The sequence below is a fragment of the Dermacentor andersoni genome, chromosome 3 (genome assembly GCF_023375885.2).
Source record: "Dermacentor andersoni chromosome 3, qqDerAnde1_hic_scaffold, whole genome shotgun sequence".
Classification (NCBI taxonomy): domain Eukaryota; kingdom Metazoa; phylum Arthropoda; class Arachnida; order Ixodida; family Ixodidae; genus Dermacentor; species Dermacentor andersoni.
The window spans coordinates 87674798-87690379 of NC_092816.1; the positions used below are offsets into that span (position 1 = coordinate 87674798).

At 41.7% G+C, this 15582-nt stretch overlaps 1 long non-coding RNA gene across 1 annotated transcript; it reads left to right on the top strand.

Moving 5' to 3' along the window:
- The first annotated feature begins 3344 nt into the window (after nt 1-3344).
- On the top strand, nt 3345-7997 carry LOC140216377 (uncharacterized). The gene is made up of 2 exons (XR_011893031.1): nt 3345-4315; nt 7892-7997. It is a non-coding gene; the product is annotated as an uncharacterized lncRNA (long non-coding RNA).
- The last annotated feature ends 7585 nt before the right edge of the window (nt 7998-15582 follow it).

Genomic DNA, 15582 nt, shown 5'->3' on the forward strand with positions numbered 1-15582 from the left:
ATATCGACCCACGGCAGCTGATCAAGGGAGGCTTCACGCACCGGAAGCAAAGTTACATTGAAAGTACTGAACAATCCATGCGGCCATCTTCATGTGACCACTTTGTCTTGCTACTCGTGAATTGTCGTATGCCGGTGTGCTTACCCCATTTGTATCTATTTTTGCGTGTCTAAAGCAGTGACGCTGTTCTCGAGGGTGAGTAAAATTTTTAGCATTAAATCATTACGTACGTAATGCAACAGCATTGCCGTCGTGACGCACATGCTACCTACGCTAATTCGTTTCCGTAATTTACTTACGCTATGCTAACGAACGTTATTTGGCAAGCTTATCGTACGCGATATTCACGTGCGCTGACAAATTTAGCGGTTCCAAACATGGAAGCATGCACCCGCGGCGGCCGCTTCCGAGTGATTTGCTGTGATGGATGCACTCTTGCTATCGCTGATCACAATTACCTGCTGAAGTAAGCTTTGAATTCCCCTCAACTCACCTAAAGCGCTGGTTGTGAGCGCATCGCGTGCCCGATTCCGGTACTGTCTTGCTATTCTGGCGTCCGTAGGCCTTAATTGACGCGTCGGCATAGCACTGCCACGAAGAATGACAACAGACTGTCTCGGCCTGAATAGGTTTGGCATGAGGCACCAGACGATGCCGTGTGCCTGAACGCGTTCTCGATGTTTCCCTTTGCTTACGTTAAATTATAAGTCTTCTACGGGAGGCACACCGTAACGTTGCACAATGCAACATTGCGAACATAAGCGATCCATACCAACAGGCACAGGTTCCCATTTGGCTCAACATTGTAAAATATGGAAGTGCAAAGCCATGTTTCGTGATACTATGATTTTGAAAAAGTGCTGTGATACCACCGCCCGAGAGTTATCGGAAGCTTTCTTCATACAGTCACTGGGGTCACAGTGCATTAGTGTGCCTTCTTTAACCTTGTGCGGTGCTCAATATGGTTTTTTGGATCCTGTCGCATGAGTGCGCTCTTGTGATCGGTTGTTGGTGGTCCCTGCACATGGTGCTCACTGCACATGTTCTTCTAGATTCTACTATCTATAAAGGAGTGACGCAATAAAGTGATGTCAGTTGAGAGTAGCGCCTTGTGCTGGTCGTCTTTCTTGTGTCCATTGTTTTGCGCTAAACAAAGTATTTATGGATTCGCACCAACTAGCCCGCCAATGCATTGTGTTGAACGCAAAGAAATGCTGCTTTGCCTTGTTTGACTGTGTGGCGGGCACTTCTGAAGTACTGTCTGTCCAATAACCTTGGTGGCATGGAAGTGCCGTCCACTTCTATGCGTTGCTTTCTGTTTCATTGTGGCATCACATCACATTATATTCATAATGTGTATGTACTTTTTCTGAGACCCATATTCCTATCCTTGTGTTATATTTGCTGTTGCATTATTTATGTGCAAATGACCAGTGCTCCAAGTTCCATTTTATCGCAAAGTAAACTACTGGTACCTAAACAGTTCTGTATATCAGAAAACCAAAGCCGAACTGCCGAACACTATCAAGCAGCAGCCTTAGTACAGTGTCAAGTAGTCAGATTTTAATGGTTATGCAGAGGCGCACAGCATACCTCTTTATTACTTGCTGAACAATTAAGCTGTGTGAAAACTGAGTATTTATGTAGCTTCAACCATATGCTATTGGCCATTGTTCCTGCCCTCAGCAAATGTGGAAGATTATCATGGCATTTCTTTTTCTAACTCTTTTTCCTTATTACAATGGGATTACTGCATGTGTAAGTAGGAAACGGATCACATAGGCAATCAAAAGCCAACAATGTGTAAACTTGGAACATTGATTGTACAGCTTGATGACCCAGAATGGGTAGAAATACACCATAAATGATTGACGATTAACTTTTACTTGACACAGGGCTAGAGCATACAGTAAGCATACTGTATGCTCATACGGTGTCGCATCAATTTAAATTTTAGTGTAGCTTTACAGTGTACGCTTCTATTGTTGCATTCTGTCAGAGGGATGGTAATGTTTTGCGTGTCTAGCTACTAGACTGTCTATATACAGTAGTAAAAATGTGCGAACTGTATTTTTTAATGATTTGATAGAATGTGTAGAACAATAAAGCCATACAATCAACGCACAGTGATGTGACTTTCTCTGCACATGTTGCAGGTTCAAAAAGTATGGTGGAAGCTGTTGCCAAGGTTCCGACCAGAAAAGACAGCCAGTGTAAAAGGGTCCACACCACTGATCTCTACTACAGGGCATGGACAGCACATCGAGCACCCTCGACTGAAGCCAACCTTGTCCCGGAAGTTGGTGCTTCACAACTTTGCGGCAGCACTTTTGCACGGGTGTGTGGCATTTCTTCCCCTAACATGCCTGCCTGATGTGCCATTACCTACAAAAGCAGTGTTTCGAGGTGTCCAGAATTTTTCCATTGCAGTGTCTACAGTGTAGCTAACATAAGTGGCGTGCAATGGAAACACTGGTAAATGAGAAAAAACTTGATGTAAGAGAACACTATCGTATACGGGTTCAGATTGTCATAAAAGCGCTTACCAGACATGTAGAGACCTCCTAAAATGTGAAAAACCACAAAGAAAAGTTTTTCGACAGCAATATTATCTGATCGCACGCACTAGTTAGCCCACCATATGCCCTGCTTCCAGTACAAGCGCCTGCATGACACCGCATTTCCACTGGCTTCACCTGCATCTGGTGCGGTGTGCTGCATCCAGCAAAACATTAGAAATCACTGGTGCACAGTGTTTTCTGTCCCCTTTCTCGACGCCTACTGAACACATGGTAAACTGTTTCCAAAGCAAAAAAAACAGAGGGAAAGGGCTCTGAACACATTGCATTTTAAAGTGGGTGGTACTGGGTAACGCAAGTACTGTGGCATAGTAGATTTGCACCAGGCAACCTGTGTGCCCAAAAAGGCTGCTGTTTACTTGCAAATGGCCAACGTATTATGAGCATGTTGAAGTTTTTTTTATTCTCATCGCTTATTTAGCTAGTGGAGACAGCTTTCACAACTGGAGAAGAAGCCTTGGAAGCATGAAACACTTCACAAAACCAGCTTCAATATATCGTGTCTGCATCACAATTTCATGGCTGCATGAGTGAACCTTCTGGTTAACATGTAAGAGTGTTCATGATGTTTGCCATGCATTATCCACTTTATTTACAGGTCAACCCTATCTTGAGATTTAAGCTGATGTTGCGTTTAGAGAAATTATGGCCGAGAGCCAGCTTTTGAGAAAACAGATTGAGCTCGACAGATTAAACGCCAGAACAAGTCGTTGAGGATTTCAGATCAAGAATCTTCAAAGGCCAGTTCATTTATTGGTGTTAATATTCAGCTCAAAGTTTTTGATTGTTACGTTCGTATGGTGCCCAAGCATTGCGGTAACAACTTCACTTGGAGTACATAGCAAGGGTGTATTCGACGTAAGCTGCTGGCTTTTTTCTGTGTTTTCAAAAACTGGTTTCTTGTTCAGTTTAAATTATCAAATTTTGCATTGTTTATTAGGTGTTGTGTTCTGTTTCCTTTTCCTGCAGCTTCTTAGTTAAACATCTGAATAGTGAACACAACTTGACCTTTTGCTTGATTTTCTAGATTACCGCCCTCGATGCAAAACAATTTCACTTCAAAACTGCTTGTACCGTACTGAAAGAATAACTTGAAGCAGCCATAGCCACCAATAACACACAAGAGATGATTATGAAAATTGTAATATTGTTTTTTGATCTACAGGGTGTCTTAACTATCGTGCACCAAGATTTAGAAATATGTAAATGCGATGTAACTAGACAAAATGAAGGTAATGTTGTTTGCCGTCGCTTGGAGATACTCTGATTATATTTTGCATTCTGCCTAATTACATAATTCTTAATTAGTTAATAAATATCTCAAATAATTAAATGAAATGTGTCAATGAAAAGTTGTAGAGCAATATGAAAGCCTCCTTATACACTTTTTTGTTACTGTTACTCATTGTGTGCTACATAAAAGTGTTTTTCCAAGGAATAAGCCTGCGAATACACATAAAGTGTCTTCAGTGGCCAGTCATGTGTCAGTTTTGTGGTGCAAAGCCACAAATACACCTTAAATGGGTTCTTTTAAGAAAAAGACTTGGCTCAGAAAATTATCCTTCTTTATGCAGCCTGTGGAGACAAGGTTTCTTAGACATGGCCATGGCCCCCAAGGAAGATGCCGAGGCCACAGGCAGCTCCTCCAGTGACCGTGAAAAGGTCCCCTGGGGCACAAGTCTAATTTGGCACCCCTACCTTTCTCCTGCAGCTTTTCTGTCTACTTACCTAACCAGGTGGGTCAATGATGGCAAAGGGAAAAAAAAATCAACAGCTTCAAACGTAGAACTTGCTCAAGCTCAATGCATTTTTGGTGTGAAGTTTTTCCCTTATCATTTATCAAAAAACGGGTAATAAGTATATGATATGGTCTTCATACGGACACCTCTTTCCCACAGAGAATTAGCAGTAAAAAAAGCAGCTTATGAAGGCTTGAATATTAGCTAGGATGATGTGGCATAGATCGGATAATGATTATGAATGTTTCTGGTAAAGGTAGTGGTAGTAGAGTGAATAATCAGTTTATATATAGAGTAAAAGACATTTCGTTCCAATGCCAGAATTTTATATCATCCCAAATAATTCTTGCGTTTGATAGTCTATGCGCATTGAGTGACAGTGCTTCTTGATGCTTGCTTCTTGCTGACATCATTCTTATGCTGCATAATTCACCTGTTTAAATTTCCTATTTCTCCCGTTCAAGCAACTTTACATTCATCATAACATACCTTGTAGATGAGTTCCAGAAACTTGCTGATGAGATTAGGGGGCGGCGTGCACCCCAGGCTTAGATATGCATTCAAGAGCCTAATATCTTGCAAATGTTAGAAATACTCCTGCTAAGCATGTTCTTGGTTTCATACAAGGTTATTTGCGAGTACGAATTTGCCTAAATTTAGAAAACAGTCAATCTAAAACATGTCAAGCAATATCGCTGACAGTACACACACATTCCAACGGAACTAAATACAAATAAATATAGCACCAAATGCAGAATTATTGGCATGATGCCATTCTTTCAGTGGAATAAAATCTGTCCTGCGTTGTAAATCTGGAATCCATTATAATCCAGACTACTAAATGCCTCATGAGGGTTGTGACGTAAAATATGCGTGTATTTATTCCTCGTTTTTTTACTTTAAGACCCGATAATGCTTAAACAGCAGTGAAAGAACTGAGATCACGGTACTTAATACTTTATATTGCTCCAGAAATCCGTTTTTCTGCCGATCGCAGCATTTGACACTAACAATTATTGACAGAAAATGTGAGACAGAAGGCACATAACACTTAAGGTGGTGCTATTCACTTTGATTGTTTGGGAACAAAACTCATAATGTACATGTTATGGCCCTACGTGTCATTGCTGTTGAACAACAAAAAGGTAGGGGGTTTGCGTTTTGCAAAACTGCGTGGAGGTTTTTACTGCGTGCAATTCAAATTAGAAACTTCACAGCTGATACTGAATGCATTCTCCACAGCTTTAGGTTATATAGGTGCACTACTTTACACAGAACACACTTTTACCTCATCACTGCCCACACTCTTAGGCAAAGTTACACCCTTTGGAGTGCCCCTTCTGCCACACAACGATAATCGTCATCTGCCTTGTTGCATTTCCTTTCTTTAACGCTGCGAGCCCTGTACTTTCCAGTAACGAACGGCATGCGCATTATCAGCATGATAGCATTCCCGAAAGGAAAGTAGCGGGCGTGGCGTTTTAAAGAAAGGAAACACATCAAGGCAGATGATTATTGTTGTGTGGCAGAAGGGGCACTCCAAAGGGTGTAACTGCCTAAGAGTGCAGGTGGTGTTTCAGATTCTTCAAAGGTGTTTCATTGTATGGGATGGCACATCGCTCTTCACTTATTTGCAGAATATTGCATTCCAATTGTGTCATATGAGATGAATCCATTAGAGAGCTTTAACTTGCCCTAAATTTATTACAGCTCTGTACTGGTAAACTGGCAGCAGCTTGCAGTGCTTGTGGAAAAACAATTGTAACTGCCATATTATATGTAACTGCTAGTGCACAGGCATCGGCAGCAGCAATGGTTAGGGTACACTTGTTTCTTCTGTTCTGGGGTATGCATCCTCCACGAGAAAGTAGTTTTTTTGGTCTTCCTCTTCTACCACATTGGAATGTGAAATGGGTGTAATTTGTAGGGTATACTCTTGCATAAAGTTCATGAGCATTTATTCTTGTCTGTGCCACAGATCATTGTTGCTACCACTATAAAAGCAGTTTACAGCACCCGTAGGGAACAATCTGTGAATCTTTAACGAACAGTAAGGATAATGAATAATCGAATAATTTTTAGTAATTTTCAACAAATTTAGCACTCTGCTTTCCACTGTGGTGTTTTTCAAACTGTAATGTTGGCACAAGGTTTGTCTGCAGGATGTCATTTTGTGTGAATGAGTGCACTTGTGCGCATAACACCTCATCGTCAACATTCTGCTGCACAGAATGTCATTAGCTTTCATATGCATTGGTCACTATCGGCTGCTCCTTTGTTAGTTGGAATGTAGCATTTATGTAAAGCACATTTGATGTTCTAACAAAAAGCATTGTGCCCTCTTATCTTCTAATTCTCCTACTTGATGCCTAGTGCTATAATAGCATGGTTGACACCATGAGAGTCAGTGTGGTGTATAATTGTGTCTGGTGGGGGGGGGGGGGGGGGTGTACATTAACTTAAGCAACTTTTCCAGACGACTTGAATCAATATTGTGGAATGCTGGTTTTTTTTTCAATCACTGTTACCAAGTTTCACTTTGGTTGTGGCAACAAGTTTAATGTAGTTCGCTAGCACTCCTGCCAACACATATAATGTGCAGGCATCTGTGTTGAAAAAAAGACCAGCTAATGGTTTGCGAGGAGCTAAGGTCCATTTAGACCATTAAATTTTGAGCTTACACCGGTGGAAATAACTGGTGAATGAAAGCACACCCAGAGCTGACCATAATATTTTCTTTCAATATAATAATGCTGAAGCTTTGAACTGCATATGAACTGACTTGTTTAAAAAATGACCCATTTCCTTGTTCAAGTAAGACAAAGGTTCTACAGGAAGACAGAAACTTGAAGCCGTCAACAGCAGCATGAATATAAACAGCGCTCGACGTTTTGCAATCTTGCACCTGGTTATCATATTGTCCATCCCATTTTTTTCCACAGGTTGTTCTTTACTGTTTTATGGTCATACCCAGTTTAATTTTAATGTCCCTATTTTTTAATATTTCGTTAATATATCTTTTCTTCATCGGCTTTTAACAAAATATATATTCGTAATGTGCCTTCATTTACCATTTACAGTGATCTTAACCAAATGCATCTTGATACCTATTTTGTCTTCTCGGAAGATTAGGTCTACTGGATTAATGACTCCTTAGATGTGTACATCATTTTCTGTTTTGGTCACCCCTACTCTTTGCAAGAACTGACAGTAGTGCTCATACCCGATCCATCACAATCACCACTGCTAAGCACACCCTTCCTTCCTTTATTTTAACACTTTGGCTTCTCTTGACCTATTATCTGCACCAGTTTCTTCTCCCCCAATGAGGCTAGGGGCCACTGAGCTATGCACAATCCAAAACAACACAGCCAAGGAAAACATTTGCTACCCTAATGACAAGCACTTATGTCGAAATGTTGGCTATAGCAACATCCCTTGTTCCAACAATGTTGGTCTACTTACATGTTTTTCTAACACAGAAGTTACTGCTTTGTCGTGTTCTGTGATTATACTTTTTTGCCGCTTTCTTTAGGATGGATATTCACGAATACTATTTGTTTCTCCTAACAGCAGCAAGTTTATCCTTGCAAGCATTTTGGGTCAAGAACAACTTTCACCAGGAAGAAGTGCAAGACGAGTGATTGAAGAAAATAAAGTTGCTTCTGTGATCTAAGAACTTCAGGACTGAAATGTTGCACCTTTGTGTATATATGCTATGCAGTGCATTTATATCACAAAGTGCAAAGTGTTTTATCTCTGCAGCCATGTCAGTGTGTTGGCAAGACAATTTTCTCAATGGTGACCTGCTGCTTTGTCTATGAGCTGCCTTCATGACATTTGTATTAAAGGCGATGTACTATCCTGGACAAAAGTACCCTGGAAGTGCGAGCGTTGACCAAATTGCATTTCTGTTCAAGACCGCTGAAAACAGTGGGTCACGTATGCACATTCCGAACGCAGATGGTAGCACGGCTGATCCCAGCAAATAGTGCACCATAAAATTCGGTCGACTCTCGCATGTCCTGGGCAATTTTGTCCCGGATGGCACATTCTTCGAACAACGGATATGCTCTGCAAGATGAAATACGGGAAGCACCTGTACTTTAACGGATATAGCGCAGATTTAGCATACGGAGTCTTTCGTTTTCTGAATACGGCAAGCACCTGTATTTTAACGGTTATAGTACAAATTCAGCATACAGTGTGTTCCGTTTTCTGAATACGAGAAGCACCGTACTTTAACGGTTATAGTACAGATTCAGAATACAGAGTCTTCCGTTTTCTAGATACAGAAGCACTCGTATCTTGTATTACGGTCTCTCTTTTACAGTTGTCCGTTCTACGGAAATGACCGTTCTTAATTTACGGAAGAGTGTTCGGTCACAAATTACCAGCAAATTTTCTGTAAAGTAAGGAAAATTTTTTTTACAGTGTAATGTAACTTTATTACCGATCAGTTCATGGATAGAGCGGCAGCCGTCACCACCGTAGCTGAATAGGCGGCAGAGAAAGAGCGGCGTTGCGTAGGAAACCAAGAACTTCCGCTCATTACTCGGTATGAATGTATGATGCTATAGAAGTACTGCATAAGTTTGAAGCATTTGTTAATTTTAACGGCGCCCACTAAATGGCGTCACATACAAGAATTCGTTCATCCCACTCAATAAAGGTACCATAATATCATGTGCACTTTTCCTAATACTACTTATCGAATCGAGGCTTATCGACATAATTTTTACTCACCTGTCAAGAAAGCGAATAGGGTGTAGCACAGTGCGGCCAGCAGTATGACCAGGAAGGCGAACAGAATACCCAAGACGGCCTTGATTTGCCTGGGGGGATAATTTAGGCGAAGATACCTGACAAACTAGCAAGTGCACCTCAGAAAAAAAATCTGAGGACCGTAACAAAGCGGCAGTAGTCTTGCGGACGTTGTTGAGCATTTACTTTCCTCCTTTCAGCAGCGGCGAGTCCGCATTTTAAGTTCTCACAGGAAGGCGCCTTTAGTACCCATAAATGTAGATTTTTTTTTGTCATATACAAGAAACCTATCTGCTGAACTCTTATCTATAAAGAGCGCGATTCTATCTGCAATGGTATTTCTCAACATATGCAAAAGAGGAGAGATTGGAGAGCGATATATATCGGTGTTTCAAATGGCAAAATTAGCTTGAAGGGCAGAGATAGTCGTACGCCTGCTATTATCCTATTGCACGTGAAATCAGTCATGAATGTACTCCTCTTGCTTGTGCAGTTGGCAGCGGCGAAGCCGCTTAGTCCGCTGAGCAACTTATTTGACCAAGAGACATCGTTTGTCGCGTCTCTTTCTAGTGATGTTGGTAGGCAACGCCAAAAATGAACCTTATTTTCGTGAGACTGTGTGCCCTCCCAGTTGGTGTTTTGTGTGTCGGAATATTCAAGCGGCGCTAGAGCAATATACTCAAATAGTTATTCTAGATAACTGTTCTGAAACTCGGCACCTACATAACGGATATAGGCGCGTTGTGAACAGAAAACAATGAAACGTATCACGTTTTCTCACAGAGTCATGGTTCAGACGAGAACACTTGCTCATCAGCGATATTTTGTTGGGCGTTTTCACTACCCATATGCAATGAATGTTCGCGACGATACTTCCAGTAATATGTTAGCCGTAGCTTTTCAATTGAGATATATTATGTTTGATGTTAATCAATTGTGTGACCTCTGAAACACGCTTCCGGAATATATTTTCAAGATGTCGTGACCGCATTGAACCAGACACTGCCACAATCGTCACCTCAAATCTTCAAGATATTAATAGGCGAACTTGTGAAAGTGCCACTCAAACCACGACTATTGCGGCAAGCACCATGGGAGATTGTCGAAAGCTGATCTACAGGTCAGACGTGCCGGCCATTTATTCATGACTCGTCGTAGGCTTCGGCGTAATAGCTGGTGCTCGCGTACTATCCAGGAAGTACGGCACATTCGCGTCTCGCATAGAATCTGATCACACAATGTTCAGCGACAACATTGACATCAGGCATAATCAACGATAACATTTGGGAGAGTTCCGATGCATGCGGGTGCGTCTTGCATTGAGGGATACCTTTAGCACTCGTTAGAGCGTGAAACGTGGTCCCTGCAGAAAGGACACACAAGTACGCTTGTCAATATGACCGAACGTGTATATTTATTAATCTAATTTCGCGGCAGCCAAATCACACTTAACTCCTCCTCAAGTTATGGCATGCGAACATTGAAAACATTTTCTTTTTTCTTTTGCAGTTTACCGCATCATAACGAATTCACCACAAAATAACTAGATTTACTTTGGCGTACTCTCAGGCTTAACGTTCGTGCATTTGAAAAGCCTGCAAATCTATGGACTCCTGAAGCGTTCTAGACGTTGAGAAAGCCGGAAGGGCCTTACCAAGCAGCTCCAGCACTTTGTCGATACCGGGTCGACGGGCTGCAAGAATATCAAACCCGACTTGATTAACTGCACAAGTGGAAGAGCAAATGTTGGCGCACGAAATATTTCTTCAATCTGGATAAGATTTCTGCCGGATTCGGTGGCCACAGAATAGTCTATCTTTAAGCGCCACTACAAATCTGGCGACAGCTTTTCTCATGGAATACTGAGCAACTATCCCAACAAATAATTCGTTAACAATATATTCTTCTTCAGCAGCACTCAAAAAAAGATACGAGTAACAGTGACAAAACATCATGCGCACGAATTAGGTGACACACGTGCACGAAGAGTAATAGAGAATAACGTATGGTTAGTAATGTCTTAAGTCCAAAAGGCCCCCTGTGCAACCTTGTACGGGATGCCCCGGGACGTATTATTTTTCTTTTTCAAGCACATGGAGCTTCTAACGTTATACTTTCTCACTGTAGATACGTTTTACATAATCTCACCACAGAAGTCAAGGTCACAAAGTGTCGTAAACAAAGTGATGCCTAAATATTCACGCCATAGCTTCGGGTGCCCCACACGAGAATCGAGGGTGATAAGCGAGTACCACATCGTACGGCGATTTAATGACTCCGTGCAATATACATCTGATGCTATGTGCCTTTGGTCGATCGTGGCCTTCGCTGTGCAACGAAAAGGAAACTTCAGGGCCATTAAGAAACCTTCGCTTAAAAGAAAAGGCTACAGCAAGCAGCATGAAGTAAGCTACGGCATATTTAGCAGAAAGCTTTCTTTAGGTATAGGCCCGTGCATCTCGTCCAGCATTGGGATTTTCTTTTTAATAAAGGAATGCCGAAATAAAATCTCCTGGCAGCCAAATGTTAAGACTAAAATAAATTCTGTGTATTTACGTGCCAGAACCAAGACTTTATTATGAGGCGCGCCGTAGTGAGGGAACTGCCGATGTATATGAACCAGTTGGGGTTATTTAACGTGCACCGAAATGCACCATGCACGCTCATCATTCTTTTTTTGCATTTCGGCCCCACAAAAATGCGGCTGCCGTGGCCGGTTAAGCAGCATGTTAAGCAGCGTGAGCCCATAGCTACAAGGCCAACACGGCTTTTACAGCGCTCGCTGCGGACGCAGTGGTCGCACAAACGCAGTCCACTGACGTAGGCAAGCTTCACTACTGTTCAAAAACAGCTTTTGTAAGATATCTTTAACGCTGTTTGCCATATACGGAGCAGGCATAATTTATATAGCCAAAGGGAAAATGATACTGAACTGCAAGGTCTCTATAGATTATTAATAAATGGGGAATTTTTTTGGTTACCGACAACCATTTATTTAACCATCGCTATAGTTTCGAACGCACAGCGCCTACTTCGTCTCCAGCCAGCAATTGCAAGGTAGTGCGAATGTACCACTAATAGTTTCTTTAAAAAGTTTTAATCACAGCATAGAAGTTCCGGTTGCATAATACCAACTTTTTTTAATATAAAGTTCGTATTATACAACGTAAACTTCTTTTTTCTTTTCCTTTTTTTCGTTAATTTTGTGTACGCATCTTCATTGGAACAGCCCTCTGCTGCTGTGAAAACATATCAGTTATATTGTAAACATGTACACTTAAATTCAATTCTTTTTGTGCTACGTGCTGACACACAACACTCTGTAATGTTGTTATTCCGAGGGTACAAACAGATGTAGAAATCCATAATACTTACACATCTCCTAAAAAGAAATACAATTACATGAGAATATAGTCACCAGCTACCTTTGATCAAGACTACAGAACTGTAAACTCTGCTCTTTTTTCGTCCACAAAGTCGTCACAATCTGGAGCAATGCGTAACAAGCGACCTTGTTACTCGTGAAATTCTCGTAAACATTAATTGGTACTTATGAACATAATTATAGCAGTTCTGATAATATCGGTCACACCACTGCCACTCTTAACTGCCAGTGCACTCAAGCAGATGGAAATCCATATTATGTGTCATCTAACCAGCCGATAGCTTGAATCCTGGTCTTCTCGTAGTAGCTGCATGAACTTTTTTTGCTATTTCGTAGTATCACTGATATCGAGCTGACACGGACAAAGATCACCAATGACGTCTATCTCGCCAACCGTAGCTCTCTTTGTTGCAAAGGTCACCACTATAGCCATGCTCTCTTGAGCCAGTGGCGGCTTTACCTTTCGTACATAGTAAAATCTGGAGTTATCGGAAATTCTATTAAAAAAAACCGCCATGCACAGCCCAGCGCAGCAGGGATGCGAAAATTCATAGGACATACGCTGTTTGATTTGAAAGAGTTAACACGAAATAATTAAAACTGCACCAACACCGAAAATCCTGCAAGTTTTACTGCACCGTTGTCAGCCGTTGTTGGCTTGACCGAGTATGAAAAACAGATAAAAAGTATCTGTCAACATGCTTTTAAGCACGTACTTGCGTGCGCATGTGTGTGTGTGTGTGCGTGCGTGTGTATGTGTGTGTGTGTGAAAAGAGCGATATTATTTCAATATATTTTAATTTCGGCACAGCACACAAGCAAGATTCGTTTCATTGTACACATACCACTCTTGTACATATGCGAATAAGTTGCCCTACTCAGGCTAAACACGACAAGAAAAAGGGAGGGGGACAGAAAGAAACAGGCGAGACCATTTGTCACACCGCCTCGTGTTTTGTACCTACCCTATTTTCTTTGCATTTGCAAGTAACTTGTATAGCGCAACTCATTGGCATGGAAGGCAAATTAGTCCCTGTACAAGCTCCATTAACTTGCACGTGTGTACCCTGTAGCTTTAGAGAATTTGTTTAGTTATCTGCTTTTGTAATGAGCCAAGCATACATATTCGTTGTCCATTGTTGGCATGATAAAGCGGCGCAAGCACAAGTTCTGCTTCTCACTTTGATGTCGTAGAACTTCCGTCGATGCCTTCGTGGACGTGGGCAAAGAGCTCCCTGCACGGATGAAAGTTTCGCATTTGCAATGAAAAAAACAACAACTTCCTCTTAAGGTGGTAACCAACGCGAAATTCTTTACGAGTATAATCGCTTTAGGCAGCCAACGAGTTGTAGCCGCGATTGCCGAAGACGTCTGGTATTTTGTCGCATATGTTCGTGGCATGAAACCGCAAGAAGGCCCGGATGGCACAAGGTTTTTCGCTAAGCTGTAGCCAACATAACTATATCGTATTATTGCACGATTAAATTCGAATGTTTGAGAAAATCTTGTCTGCTCCGAAAAAATAATCATGGCCTAACGTAACATAAATATGGACTTTTGCAGAGGTGCTATGTGTCCTAACAAAAGGGCTCGCGCCCGCTATATGGGTGTCTTCACGGTATCCTGTCGAGACAATGTCCTTCCCGGAGTTCATATTTAGAGAAAATGGGGCGAATACGAAGCAATCACGATTGCAAAATTAGACAAAAATACCCTCGCTAGCTATACCAAAAGTTAGACTTGTAGGCTTTCAAATGCGCGAAACAGACATTTTACGTACACTACTGTGGCTGCATCCCTGACACAGGCTAGCCAATTTGTTTCTTGTTCAATTTCACGTGTATGCTTGGTCTTCGTGGTCATCTTGGTGAAGTAAACTACGCACGTTGTTTAAATGTGGTTGAAATAGGGACAATGTTCTAGGTTATTTGCGATGGAAGTTTAAACTGTTTAGGCGAATTATAGCCTTTTGTGGAAAACATATTTATGTAGGTATTTAAAAAGCCTTAAAGCATATTTCATCAACCATGAGTTTTCCAATTGCCCTAAAAGAACCCTAAACGTACCGCAAGGTTGATACTTCCATGGTTTCCGTGGCATGCTCTGGGAAACGCCTAGGCGCACTTTCACGAGCTTAAGGCTCTCATGCGTTTTGCAAAAAAATACCTTAAGCAAGTGCTCGAAAGTGTTCCATGAGTTTTACCTGCAATGATCCTCAGCCTCCTAAAGCACCTGTATACGATGCCGAATTATATTGGGTGCCAATTGGGGTCAGGTTAGGCGTGAACTGGAGCCAAAGATTAGCGTTTCTAGGTTATTTACGGGCATTGCCAATAATTACTGGATAATCGTTGACTCTTCCTTATTCTTGTGCATTCAGTGTTGCATATAGTAGATTTTTGTTGACCTCTGTGAAGTATGCAAGGCACCTTCTTTATACTTAGTGAAAAAAGGAAGGTTGCGGGTCATATGTAGACAAACTTCTTAGTATGTCATGTATGTTTTTTGTAGTACATTACGCATGCAAGCTCTCTGGAGTCATTTAGGCGCTGTTAAAAATGGCGCAAAACTTAGCCCGCTGTCCTCAGAGAAAAGTTCCACATAAACCAAATTTGTCCGAAAAGAAGATAACATTACGGGTGTCGGCTGCGCGAAGCGAACCACGTGCGGATGAATTACAGGCTTTGCAAAAGTTTATTTATCCAGTACTCAAAAATGTTGTACGTTCGTTATCCGCTGTGTTTCCCACTGTCTCGAGCAAATTGCACGTTACACCAATTTTCACGTTTGATGAAAATAAGAAGTAGTACAGGCCTGCAACAAACACACAAATCATACGCGAAGCGTTGCGACGGGGGCAGGACAATGTGTACCTGTATTGCTTTAATGCTAATCGCATTAACGTCAACAGCCGTCCTGAAATGGTTTCTGCAGGCGTTCTTTTCACCTATTATTTCGCTCTTAACAGGAAAACATGGAGCCCCACTTTTGACCGTTTCACAAACGGCGAAGGCTTAAAGCAGCTGTAGTGTCAAAACTCTAACACCCACTGATATCAACGCTAGGGTTAACCGGGTGCACACTGTGGCTTACGTCCGCGCCAACGGGGATGTGA